This window comes from Natator depressus, chromosome 1, assembly GCF_965152275.1.
Source record: "Natator depressus isolate rNatDep1 chromosome 1, rNatDep2.hap1, whole genome shotgun sequence".
NCBI classification, from domain to species: Eukaryota; Metazoa; Chordata; order Testudines; family Cheloniidae; genus Natator; species Natator depressus.
Genome location: NC_134234.1, coordinates 188,586,436 through 188,601,105, shown reverse-complemented (window position 1 = coordinate 188,601,105; position 14,670 = coordinate 188,586,436).

Here is a 14,670-nt window from a genome sequence, read left to right as displayed (position 1 = left end):
ACAGTTCTCTGTGTTGTGGGCCCTAGCAAAGTCAGTTGTGCAGAAAGACACCTGGGAAGTCTTACAACATGGAGCAGTCTCTGGTGCAGGGGTGTGTGAAGCTGTAAAAATCTTTCCCTAGCACTGGGGCAGGGAGTTAGTGCCCTGATTACTTTCTGCTGCTGACATCCAAACTGGTGGAAAGGGTTGAGATGATTGAAGCAGGGCATGGTCAGTAGGTAAGAGCTTAAATCAAAGAGCCTTATAAGGAGAGTCACTTGGGAGAGAGAGAGTATAGTGAATTAGTCACCAAGAGTCAGGGAGCCTCAAAGAAGGCAACAATTTTTATTCTCCCCTGTTAAGGCTGCATGGGGATTTGAATGCCTGATTTCTAGCTTCAGAAGGGAGAGCCATTCCCTGACACAACCTAGCCATCTCCCAAAGACGAGTGGTTTGATCTGAGCTGACGTTGGCCTTCCTCCCTGCCCCCCCCCCCCGTTTGAAATCCCTCATTTTAAACCCATTTGATTGTTCCTGGACAATAGCTCTCTTGACAGAGCTCCCCCTGCACATCAGCGTGATATCGGAGTGATTCTGACAGTTTACAAGGGACTCAAAGGCATTTTTTTCTTGGTGTTTTTGTCGTCTTGTTGCTTCTCTATTTCTTTTCCTCCTTCCTTTCCTATTGCTTTCTATTCATTCCCTTCCTCTTGCCATTCCTTAAAGGTGCGGTTAAAGAGCTTGTAGACACTTGAAAACATCATGATTCATTTTAAAAAGTCTTCAAGGTTTCCTAAAAAAGAAAAAAAAAAAACAGCAGTTTTTGTGTGTCTGTGTTTGGGGGGGGGGGTGTTCATTAGAAATTGAGGTTTGTAGGCTCTCTGGGGACAGGGACTATAGTTGTTCTGTGTTTGTACAACACTTAGCAGAATGGAGTCCTGGTCCATGACTAGGATTCCTACAGTATGTCTACACAGCCCGGGGCAGCGATGCTCCCAATCAAGATCAACAGACTCAGGCTCACAAGAGTGCTCTAAAAATAACTGTGTGGGCAGCTGTTTGAAGTTGAGGCTTGGGCTCTGATGCTGAGAAAAGCTCTTGTGGAAAAGTTCACAATTACTGAAGAGTTTTCCACCAGACTTGCTAGTCCTTATACTTGCAAAGGGAAAGAACCCAACCTTTTGTAGCTTCATTTTTTTAATACCATAAATAATGAGAAAAGAGGGCAACGTATTTTTTCCTTTTACAAGCCATCTTTATTAATATTAAGAAGTACAGTTGGTGTGAAAGGAGGGGAAATTTTTTTTCTTCTGAAAACGAAAATTTTCACTCTGGGTTTTGAGAAGGATTAACCTTTTATTTGTTTTTTTGTGTGTGTGTGTTTTTGTTTTTTGCAAACCTTTTCATAGAAAATTTTTGGTTTTGATTTTCCTGGTGTGGAGTGGGTATGTGTGTGTGTTCATGTTGTCACTGAGGGGGTGGGGGAAACAGATTTTCCTTTTCAGGTCTGGTTGAAAAAGGAAAATATTTTAAAGATAATTTTTGGTGAAAATGTCCATTTTTAGAAAGAGTCATGGTTCAGTGAAAATAGTTGTGTTTTTTTTCTTTGGCGGGGGGGAGTCATATTTCCAGACAGCTTGCTTCTAGCTGTTCTCTGCTTTGGTCTAGTTCTCTGCTGCACATAGACTTGCAGGAGGTTACCACACCCAGGAACTTCTTGATCAGGAGAAAAAAAGACCGATTTTCCAACTAGCATAGTGTGTCCTCCTCTGTCCCCTGGCTCCTTCTTTGCTGAGTATTTTACTGCCCTCATTTTTGCTTGCCACCCCCATTGTTCTGTCTTTCCTTCAGCACTGAATACCTCCCCTACCCTCCCGTATCTTCCCCCCCCCATCCCTTTTGCAACTTCCTGCTGCTCTCAGGGTCTTCAGTGTTCCTGCTGCTGCTCCAGCTGGGTTGGGTAATGGAAGACATGACTAAAGGTGAAGGAATGAGCTTGTAAGAGAGGACCAGTGGCCTGGGAAAGGGAGACTTTCCCAAGGAGGTGGCTTGAGGTGGGAGAAGGAAGAGACTCCCTAGGGAGGTAGAGGGAAAGATGTAGGAAGGTAGAGAGAGGGTAGTAGTGTGCGTCTGGGAAAGAAAACACAAAGGAGGAAGACTGGAGGAAGGGGGCTGTAAAAGGGAAGGGCAGGAATGTTGAGTATTAATTAGTTAATGGTTTGCAGAGTGCTCTTGAGGCTGAAATGGCGTGTGTGTGTATACGCTAACCTGCCAAGAAATAATCATTAGTATCTTGTTGCCTAAGATCATACATCACTACTCAGGGCTGTCTCTTCAATAGCTGTGACAAACTGCAACATGACATGAAAACTAAGCAGAAATTAAAGCACTGATCATTCTCTTCCTCCTTCCCCTCCCCACCCCCCCACTCCATGCCAGGGGGTAGATGGCTATGGAAAATGAGTCTAAACTTGCTCAATTCCTCCTGCAAGAAGAGAGAGTTTACTTTCTGCAAAAGGGCACTGGGTTCTTGGCCCTAAAGTCCCACTGTCCTGGGATATCAGTCTGGAGGACAGCCGCCCCCTCCCCCAGCTGATGTTAGTTGAGCTTGTCCCCTGCATCCCCCCTCCAGGAGGGTGGTAGGTAGGGTTGCCAACTTTCTAATGGCAGAAAACCAAACCCCCTTGCCCCTTCCCTTCCCTGAGCCCTCTCTGTCACTCACCCCCCCCCCCGCCCCACTCACTCATGTTCACCAGGCTGGGACAGGGGGTTGGGGTGTGGGAAGGGATGAGAGCTCTGACTGGGGGTGCAGGCTCTAGAGTGGGACCTGGAATGAGGTGTTTAGGGTGTAGGAGAGGGCTCTGGGGTGGGGCTGTGGCTGAGGGGTTCGGAGTGTGGGAGGGGGCTCTGGGCTGGGGTCAAGAGGTTCAGAGTGTGGGAGGGGGCTCAGGGCTGGGGCAGGGGATTGGGGTGTGGGAGGGGGATGAGGGCTCTGGCTGGGGGTGGGGGCTTGGGGGTGCAGGCTGTAGGTGGGACCTGGGATGGGGGGTTTGGGGTGTAGGAGAGGGCTCTAGGCTGGGCCAAGGGGGTTGGGCTCTGGGCAGCACTGACCTCAGGTGGCCCCTTCGTTTCCCAGGGATGGAGGAAATCTGAACGGCTCCCAGCTCCTAGGTAGAAGGGTGGCCAGAGGGTTCCGTGCATTGCTGGGGGGCTCTGTGCATTGCCCCCGCCCACAGGCACCACCCCTGCAACTCCCATTGGCCATGGTTCCCGGTGATGCTCAAGGCGGCACCTGCGGGCAGGGGCAACATGTGGAGCCCCACTGGCCGCCCTCCGCCTAGGAGCTGTAGGGACATGCTGGCCACTTTCTGGGTGCTGTGCAGAGCTGGGCATAGAGCCTGCCTGCCCCGCTGTGACCAACCGGACTTTTAGCAGCCAGCTGACCAGAGTCAACGGTCCCTTTTCAACCAGCATTCCAGTTGAAAACCGGACACCTGACAACCCTAGGTTGGAGGCAGGAAATGCAGGAGTTAGTGCTGCAGTAAACAGCATTAACTTGTGCAGCAAATTCCGCAGGTTTGGAGGGAGATGACCATGCAAAACAGTAATTGCCTGTTCTCTCTGCCAGCCACAGCCTCTTCATAATTCCCTCACGTGAAATTTCAGAGTCTCCTCCCCATGCAGTGGATTCCTCTGGGCCCCATGAAATCTGGGGTTGGGAGAGGGTTATGCTGCATGAGTTTCTTCCCACTCTGCTCCCTATACACATACATTTGGTGTCACAAGTTGGACTGACCCTTTAAGACTCAGACTCACCTCTTCCTAGTTATCAGTTTCACAGGTGACGGATGGATTTGGGTTTGGTTGGCTCAGGTGACCAGGCATCACAAGGTGATAATGCAGGGTGTGACACGTGGCTAGAAAGGATTAAATATCCTGCAAAATAAATAATCCCAAAAGACATGTGGAGGCATAATGTTTGTGTTTTTGTGTATTTACATATGAATGAGTAGGGTCGACAGTGTAATCAACAGTCCCTGTCTATACTGTATTCTGATAATTCAGAAGTCAAAAGAACATCCTATCATTTAAATTAATTGTCAACATGTCCTATCCTGGGACTGACATGACTACAACATTACAAACATTCCTTTGCTCTGCAGTATGGGTTTCAAGGTAGTGCTCCTAATTGGGAGACAAGTTCAGGGACATAATAAGCTACATGAATCAATGTAGAGGAGTGGGATAATGTCACAAAAGTTCACAGCCACTTAATTGTTAATGAGGTGAGCAAGGCAGCATAATACGTAATATATATTTCTGGAAAACTCTGGCATCTTTCTCCCTCCAGAACCATCAGTGTTGCTCTGAGAAACCATTGCAGTGAGTACCTTGAGAACAAATCAGGTATTTGAGCCAAGGTCTAAGTTTGTAACCTGAGCTCCGTATACCCTTCCATGGCAGCACCGCACTTCCTGAGTAGCGGAAGGAAGAAATTCTGTGTTTCTTGATGATGTTGAAATTTACCATATATTCTCTAAGGGAAATTCTTAAACATGTCAAAGCAAGATAGATCCTGGTAGAGACTGTAATGTAGCCATCAGTTCTTCTCTGGCTTATACTGGTGACAGGGAACTGGCAGGACTGCTCTGTTTCTCTTGGATTATTGCTAAGGGAGGGAAGGTGGCACAGTCTCCCTCTCTTCCAGGGAGCGGGTGGAGAAAATCAGCTAGGGTGACAGATCTTCCTGTGTGGAAGAGGTGGATATAGTATTCCCATCTTGGATAATTCTTCTTTCATGTTGTGATGCTCCACCTACTGGAGCAAGAACACGAGAAACTGCCCACCTAGGGAAGAGTTCTCTTCCTGCTCCCACATCAGTTTCTCTCATCTGAAGAATCCTGATTTCATCAGTCCAATGAAGAAGGTGGTGGGGGAGCTGAGCTTCTTCAAGCACAGGAGGGGATGCAGCGTTTTTGTGTGTGCAGCTTTACTTTAATGCCTGATGAGCAGCTAGGGCTTCTGTACCAGGGGAAACTTACTGGTGTGATGATACCAGTATAAATAGGCTGGTAAATTTCCATTTGGAGACCAAGTTCTAAATTGTCCATCTGAAGTCATGTAATTGGCTTTTGTGAGGGTACTGGTTCAGCACCTCTATCTTGTTTGTTGATTTTTACTGGTTAATTGTCTACTTTCTTGTGTCCCTAGCCTATACAATCCAAACAGTCGGCTGTAATACTCGTTAACTTAGTTTAATTATACTCCTTAAAATATAGGCTAGGCACAAGAATGCCATTGATTTTAGGTACATGGAAAGTTTCAAGAGTCTACGGGCTGAACAGAAAGCACCTGGGACTCTCCTGTGTCACTACAGCCATGTGAACTCCAATTAATGCAAAAGACTTGTCCTCCTTGATCATCTTGAATTTACCTAAGACAAATGATTCAGTCTAGCCATCTCTATTCTTGTAGAGAAGAACTTGATCAGCTCAGGGAGGGATCCTGTGGTATTTTGGAATGACCTATATACCTATATCCGCTCTGTTTTATTCCTGTATTCAAGTACTGGATGGACAAACTAGTTAAAATATTATCTTACAACTATGGGTGAGTCCACTAGTTTCCTTTCCAAACTGTGCTGAGAGGTTTGGATTATCGCTTGACCTGCGCATGCTAAATGAAGCAAAAACTCAAGTAAAAGATCAATACTTGCTGTTGGTGAAGCATTTAATGAACTAAATGGGGTCAGGGCATTCTTACTCTTAAAATTTTAGTTTGATGGCAGCAGCAACAAAAATTAACTTTGAACCGGAATCTAGAACGTTATAATCGTATGTTTTTTGCAAGCAGAGGCCTTGCTGTGATGGATTTGGAGGTGCTGTGTAATTTATAAATACGGTGTGTTGACCTGATGTTTGGGATGTTTGCTATATGGCTGTCCTGGTGGAGTTTAATAGTAGGCTGTTAAGAAAACCGAGTGGAAAGGGAACAGAATGGCTCAAGTTAAGTGCCTTCTTAGCAAACACTTGAGGGATGTTAAGAGAAAAGGCTCATTGAAAGCATTGATCAAAAGGCCTATAGCAGTTTCAAAAGGGACTCTGTCAAAGGTGTGTGTGTGTGTGTGTGTGTGTGTGTGTGTGGGGAGGGGGGAGTTTGGGGTACGTTATTCCCCACTGCAGGTGTCTGAGGAAGTTAGGCCCCACTAGGTATTGGGGGATGGGCCTTTAAGGGGAATAGACATGTGTAGACTTTTTTTTAAACTCCTTTTTTCTCAATGCTTTATTCCTACTGTTAAAATAAACAATACTCAAATTTAAGAACCATAATTGGGTTTGGTCACTATGTTCACACCTATGTTCCTGAAGGGAAGAACTGTAGGTACCAGAGCTCATTTGCACTTACTGGGTAAGCTTGGGCTCTAGGCTGCTGTACTCATGTATGAGTGGGAGACCCCCAGAATCACATTTACCACACTATGTTAATGACTGGGTCCCACAAATGTAGCTGGTGGACTACCTGTAGGAACTCCGAAAGCATCAGATGTAGCTAAGGGGTACACATGTTCTGTTGCTCGGGAAGTCATGCCAGAAGATTTAGCCAAACGGTTACTTTTCTGATTTCCATTCCACTATTCCTAGTAATATCTTGGTGCTAAACATTCCACATACTAAACAATTCTTGATATGCAGCCTCTGTGTGCTGCCCAAAACTTGACCGTTTTTCCCCTTTTGGGCCAGGTTACATGGCCAGGTCCTATATCATTTGCTGTCTGTTTTCATCTTTATGCTTTAGATAGGTGCTGGCCATGCAATAGGGCACAAAAGGCGGGGGAAAAGGCAAGTTTGGGGCTACACACAGAGGCAGTGTATCAACATCTCATCGTTAGTTTTTTCCAGAATTTTCTTCCTTCTGTTTTTGTGCAAGGTCTGGAAATCAGACATCTAAAAATGTGCCTTGCAGGTCAAGACTGGACATAGGGTACAAAGCAAATGCATATGGATTTACTGCAAATAATGACATAAAAATGTGATTATTGTAACATAGAGCACACTAGAGTTCCAAAGGCCATCATGGCATTATTGAAGGAAAGCAAAGATGACTCCCAATAGAGACTCAGCCTGGTCTGCACGACAGAGTTAGGTTGACATAAGGCAGTTTATACTGACCTAGTGTGTAAGTGTCTGCTCTAGAATGCAACCCCCCCCAATGTAATTTGCCCACTACACCGACTTAATAACTCCACCTCCACGAGAGGTGTGGTGCTTAAGCAGGTGTAGTTAGGTCAATGTAGCATCAGTGTAGACACTGCATTGCTTACATCGACTGCTGCCTTTCAGAAGCCGTCCCACAATACCCCACATTGACAGTTAAATTGGTGCAAGTGCTCCAGGTGAGGATGTGCACCGCTGATGCAAAGAGCGCAGTGTGGACGCTCAAAAGCAGTTCAATTACTGCAGTGGCTGTAAGTGGATGTAACTTAGGTCAACTTGATTTTGTAGTGAGGACCTGCCCTTAGCTAACACATTATTTGACAATCCTATCATTTTAACTTTTGTCTCAAGTAATGATTAAAACAGCTTGCTCATCAGTGATTATGGATGATTGTTCATAAAAGCCACATTTACCCTCAATCAACTCAAGTGGCTATTATGACTTGTGGCAGTCCTTCTCATGGAGACATTCACACAAATCTCTGGGCTGACTATAATAATCGGAGGGAAATGAATAAGAATTGCTAATAATTCTATTTTAAAGGGCCATTGTTTCATAAAACCTACAGGAAGTTGGAACTTGAGACATATTTGTATCTTGTGATTATGATCTATGCAACAATTTACAACCCTTAAATCCTAACATTAAACGACAAAAATGGGGTTTGCCTTACGAAAACATGCATTCTACTATAGATAACCTCCTTAGCATTTGTCTGTGATGTAGTCGTCATGATTCCCTTTGCTAAAAGGGGAGAAAAAATGAGGGACTTGAACACGAAGCTTTGATCTTATTGAGCAGAAGATTGAAATGAAAGACAAGTTGTTTCTTCACACTTCAGAAAGGTCTGAAAGCTAAAATTGTGACATCAATTGACTGTAGTTACTGTAACAATTAATTTGTCACTATGAAAAGACGGCAGGAAGAGGGTGGATCAGATCATCCACCCCCACAGAATATCTGCATGTGCAGGTGGCAGTTTTAAAGCATACAAGCTGCCACGGGTACACTGTTAGCTTTACCCGATGTGACAGACATTTGTCTCCTGTGCTTTTACCCCTTCACTTCTTCCCCACCCCTTTTGCCCAAGCCCCACTTAATAAAGAACCATACCATGTTCTTTAAACACATACCAGTAAACTTTGCAAAGACCCCCTGTGTCTTTACCTGTGTCTTTACATGTCATTAGCTTTCAGGTTCTGTTGCTTTTTGCCTACTATTTGATCTGGCTTAGTCGGCCGGGCTGTTTGTGTTTATACAATGTAATAAGACATCTGCTGCCCAGCAGAACTCATCTGTGTATCGGTGGAGCTTTGCAGTTGACTGCTGTCCTATTTATATTAATTGAACATGCCGTATTCTGCATACATCGCTGATTATCCTAATTTATTTCAGCTCCTAAAGACCCAAGGATTTTTGCTGCTTGCCTTTACAGCATTGTTTTATTCATTTGGCTCCAATTAGCCTCAGCTAACAAAAATACATCATACTGAATCCTCTTGTTAGCCATTGCTGTTCCTAATGACATAATTTGTGAGTTTTGAGCTCTTTAAAGTAAAGACATTAGGAATTAAGTTACATTCTCTTCAGTGGTATTGAGAAATATTAATTGGAGGCATCTGGGGTCCTTCCTTTAAAGACTATTTGTGATTTTTACTTAACTAATAAACGTTGACATAATCAGAGAGCTATCAGCACCATATGTCAGTCCTTTGTGAGAAACAGATCATACCTCTGCCCAGCTGGGGAAGGAAATACTTCAACATTAGCACTGTCTTGGTATATTTTTAGAACATTATTCAGCACAGGGGAGTTGCTGTGGGAAAAGTTGCAACTTACTTTAAAAGCCAGGTGGTTTTTTATTTTCCCAACTACTCAGGTGAGGTTAACTTTAATGACCAACAGATTCCAGAAGTGTATGAAACTACACTTTAGTGTGATATTTTCAAAAGCCCTCAGTGTTTGCCTAACTGCTCCTCCTGTAATACGTACATTGACTTCAATGGGAGCAACATTAGGTCACCACTGAAGGCTTTTCAAAATCTCTTCCCGATTTTGTGTGTGTGTGTGTGTGTGTGTGTGTGTGTGTGTGTGTGTGCGCGCGCGCGCTGAGAGAATATGTGCTCTTGTGGTGTGAAGGTTTTATTGGAGTGAATGAGTTTTGAGGGCAGCTTTAAAGGAGAGTGAGTTTAGGTGTTTGTGAAGGGGCGATCTTCTCTCCCTCCCCCACCTCCCAAGGCAATTTGAAAAACAAAAGCTAGCTGACAGAATAATTTATCCTTATAGTAGAATGCAGGAAGATCACAAATCCTACAGATTCCACAGACATGGAATACATGTAACTGAAAGGGGAATATCTCCCCTATTCCTATTCTAGTTTAGGTGCTGGCACTGTACAACCTTCACAGTCTCGTAGGGTATACATTTTGCCATCCAGCTCTTTCATTATATACTATCTTTTCTTCTGTGACATGGAGGGAGTTCTGCAATCTCTTCAGGTCTTTGTGTCCTCGATTTCATGCCTCTTGTGCTGTTCCTATGCCGCTTGTGATTCTGAACCCCTGTTTCATTTGTGATTTCTAAGGCACCCCAAAGTGCTGTGCTCATGCCTTTGTGCATGTCAAAACTTAGCAGCAAAAAAGAACCAGTTAACAAACTGTCTTTTCTATACACTCCTCCAAAAGCATGTGAAAAGGATCATTTGTTGGATTTGATATATTTCCTATTCTTTATTTTCAGCCTAATGGCTGAAAGCATCAGGGACATAAGCTGCAGAGAGTTAGCTGTGAAAGTTGCTTTACTTAAAAGACCAGCCTCTCTTTTCTTTCATATTCTTACATTGGTACTGCTGCTTTCACATTAACCCCTTGAGCACGGCCCTACATACTGCGTGATATGGTGTGGGAGTACAAGCATGGCGGTGCCCTTGTCGCATCACTTATATCACTTGCATTCACTTGGTTCAAATTAACTGACACTCAAGAATGAAGACACAGCATTTGCCTATTCCACTGTTGCAGAAAACAGTAGCAAAAGGGCTAACCAAGTCTTTGTGTAATGGGCACAGTGGTACATACATCTGGAGAAGGGGTGTTATGAAAACTAATTTGACTGGTAAGTAATGTGGGTACCTGATATGACAACAAAAGCCAGCTAATTGTGATGACAATAAAGCACATTATATTTTGGAAGAGAGTTATTTCAGATACTTCTGCCACCTGAGAAGCACAAGTCACTTGACCTGTTCATAACTTGAAATGTCCACAAGGGCGTATGATGTATCCACATACCTACTGTAATTATTAGGACTGGGTGAAAAATTTATAACCAAGTGTTTTCCATTGGAAAACAAGGCTTCTTTGAAACTGAAATATTGTACAGTAAAAGATAAGACTATAGGCAGAATTTTCCATTGGGGGGAAAAAATATATTTCCAAACTGCCACTTGTCTCTCCATCTGCCTGCATTGTCATGGTGCCTCATGGAAGCTGTACTTTCCTGTCACAGGAGGTATTGTGGTGGATCAGCCCCACGAGACATTGTGATGCATGATGAGAGGCACAGTCCTGCTGAAGAGAATGGGGATCTGGGGGACCTGAAACCGCAACTCCTGTGCAGCACTACAGGAGCTCAGGTTGACCCAGATAAATAAAACACTTGGACACTTCTGAACTGAACCTTTGCAAAACTTTTCATTCCACTAAAAGTTTGGACATTTTGATTGAATCCTGATTCAGGATGAAACAATAAAACCCAGACTTTCTCAGGAGATGGGAATTCAATTTTTTTGAATCCACTCTAGTAGTAATAATCTTACTCCTCATATGAACATAGGTGGCTTCTGAAAATTTCCTAAATAGATGGTACCGAAAGCCATTGGTATCCATCTAATATTAATTACCTTTTTAATGAGCAACAAGAATAAACAGAAGTTTCAAAGAAACCCTATAATGCTTTATTATATTAACAATATCGTACAAGAAAACTCGATTTCCTCTTCTGTTTTAGGATTTCAGTAGAGTTTGTTGGAGCTACATCTCTGAATTATGTAATTTTTTTTTTCATATCAATGTATATAATTCTCATTTTCTCTCTCTCTCACTCTCTCTCTCTGAATCTACAGCCAGAGGCAACTCAGATTTACAAATAAAGTATAGCATTTTCCCCAAAGCTGTAAGGTTAAAAGAAAAGTTTTAATTACTCATGGAACTTCAGCAATGTAGTGGCAGTCACATTGCACCTATACGTGAAGCAAACAAGCTTTGCGAGGTGGCGTAACTGCCACCTCACTAACCAGCTCACCTGTGGAATTCTCCTGCTCCTCTCGCAATTTATATTGGGTGATGTAGTGAACAGCTAGTATTCTGTGTGTGTGTGTGTGTGTGTGTGTGTGTGTGTGTGCATGGTAAACGTTGTGCCTTTATGAAAATCTCCCATTTCCAGGGTAGAGGTGCGCTCTCATCTCCCATTAACCATTTAAAAAAACAACAACAACAACAAAAACCTTTCATTGGGTTTAAGAAACATACTAGATTTGTATCCCTAGAACCTGAAGTTAATATTTACCGAACAGTTAAAGCCCAGAGAGCAGCACTGGTTTCCTCATGCTACTCAGCAAATTTGCCTCCAGCCTAAATCTGAGGAACTGCCATCTGAAGGTAGTTGACTGTCCCTGTCCAGTCAGTTCTTGACAATGAGATTGCTAATAGTTGAACTAGAATAGTGTGTTTTGCTGCATCCACCAGGATTTAAATTTCTACCATCAAAGAGATGGCTCTGGTAACAAATGTTGTTCACTACGGCATGTGCTATATTTGAACTGTGGTGACCTAGAGGTGAAAGGTTTGGCATATTATCAAGCCCGTGATCCTGCAAACTCTATATGGGGTTTTACATCAAGCGGGATTCTTTACTATTTGCACGTCAGGTTCTGCAGGCCAAATGATGCCCTCGTCTTCATGCTCCACTGCATTCAGGTTATGCTCATTGACACCGATGTCACTCTGCTGCTCTTGGTGGGTCTGTGCAGTTTGTAACTGACTGGAGCTGAATAAACAATGCCGTTGATGAAGCACAAGGACTAGTAGAATCCAGCTCAGTTTTCCTCAGCTGGGGGGACTCTGCAAGCCAAACAGGAATAAATAGTAGTAAAAACTAACTTTAGTTACTGAAGTTGGCAGATATTAAGAAGTTACCTTTCAGAGCAGAAATACAGTTTAAATGAGTCATAGTATCCTGCTTATTTCTCTATATGTGAGTGCTTTTTCAATCAGGTAATGTGAAATTGTGCCACCACCATGATTGTGGACCCAGCATAACTAAACAAATCAAATGTACAGTTGACACAACAGAAGGCATGGTGTTAAGAGTACAAGAACACATTATAAATGATCAGACCAATCTTGCCCACCATGTACTGTACCTTTAAGAAATGAATCATTCCACAGAGCTCAAGTTAAGTAGGCGGAGAGAAGTAACAAAGGCTGAAAGAAGGGCAGACTTCTTGTTCTGGTAAGAGGTGATATTGCATTGATGTTCCAAAGGCAGTGCCACAACAACTGATGCAAAGGAATGAAGAGTTCTGGGGCATTTGGGTGAAGGCAGGGATCTTTTTACTGGGTGTAAAATAACTTTTATTTTAATATTGTGTAAAATAACTAAAATTTTATTGTGAGAACTTGCTATTCAGGGCCACCCATCGAGGTGGTGGACTAAGTAGTTGCCTATATTGGCAATTGGTAAAGCCAGCCCCGTTTCATATATTTGCCATGCTAACAATTCTGGGTTTGTAAAATCTGATATAGTGTCAGAACAAAAGAGAGTTCATGAGGTTAGTGCACTAGCCTTACTGACATATGGGGTGAGGGTGGGGAAAGAGCATAGAAAGCAATTCTCCCACTTGTGCTTGAATGATAAGGTCACTGGGAAACAGGCAGGTGTTACAATAAAATGCTCCCAAGAATAACAGTACACCAGATTGCTGTAGGGATATGAATACATAGAAGGCTAAATTCAGTTGTCGTTGAGGTGCGGGTAACTGGGCCAAATTCTTTTCTCAGTGTAATGTTCTACATAGCATTTAGAACAAAATTATACCTCACATTAATAAATGATGTGCCCAATCTCGCACCCGTTATGCAGGAAGAATCCTATCAAAGTAAATTGGCCAAATTTGGTGCTGAATGGATGGAATTCCATTGATATATCAGTGGTGTTTGTCTGCTTACCGGAGGGATAAATTTAGTCCTATAAAATTGGTCTGTGCGGTGCTTGAGGAGAAAGTCCAATGGGATTATTTAATGTGCCACCAACGGTAGAGCTGCATGGGGTCAAGACAGCTCCTCCATTAGGTGTTTGGGTTCTGTTTCGTTGAGGACCGTTGTGGCTGAAAATATATTTTACACTAGCAATTAATCAAATGGGAAAAGTTTTTTTTCAGAGTTTATTTTTTAAAGGTTTAGTGTCACTGTTCTTACTGAATTGATAATCTTAATGGGATATGTTTGGAAGGGATCCAAATTCTAACTTTGGAAATTGAATTGTTTTAGTGATTTACCAAAGTAACTGAGGGCATCACCCTATTAAATACAATATTTCATGCATGTGATTGATTGTAATCTCAGTGTAAATCCTTTTGATTTAGAGATTAATGTTGATTCTTTGCTTTGAATTTACTGTCCATTTGTTTTGTTAATTAAAATTAAAGATGGAAGACAGATAGCTGTGGAACCTCTTCAGGATGCTGATGTTCACTTTGTTAAATAGGACACTTTTCATTCCTATAGTCAAAAATAATGGACTTGGTATAGCTGTATTAACCCTCAGGCAGTACAGGATGAATGCAAGGGGAGACGCATGCAGTCTTTTCTACTGATTGATAAGCTTGTCACATTTCATGTCACTTTAAAAATACCAATAGCTAACCTTTTGGCTTGAGTGCAGTTTTATCTTCTTCTTATTTATTTTTTGAAAGAAGGCAAAATGTTTGAATTTTTTTTTTAAAGGGTAATTTTTCCTTGTCCTGCTTGGAGTTTATGCATTTCAGATTAAATAGCCATCTCAAGTCAAAAGAATATACTGGGGGCAGGGGGGTGTTTAATTTTTTCTCAGGTTTCATGCAGGGGTTATATACTAGATTCCAGTCAAAACAGATCCAATTATCTCAGGAAGTTTCCCCAAATACTGAGCGTTATGTACTATTCAGTTGATAAGAGTGTAATACATTCAGGTACAAATAAACAAAAAATACCTTTATGTCCAAAGTATGAAATAGCTGCAAGATCTCAACACTGATTTATCTAAGGCATTTCTACTATACATTAGCTAAGTGAAAGGTAAAATACATTTTTAGTTAGTATAGCTAAAGCCTTATAACACAGGAAGAAATTAAAAGCTTTGTCTTGCTCATTACAAAGAGGAGTTGAATAGGCAGTTACACACCATAAGCTCTTCAAGGGAGAGACCTTGTGTTCTTTG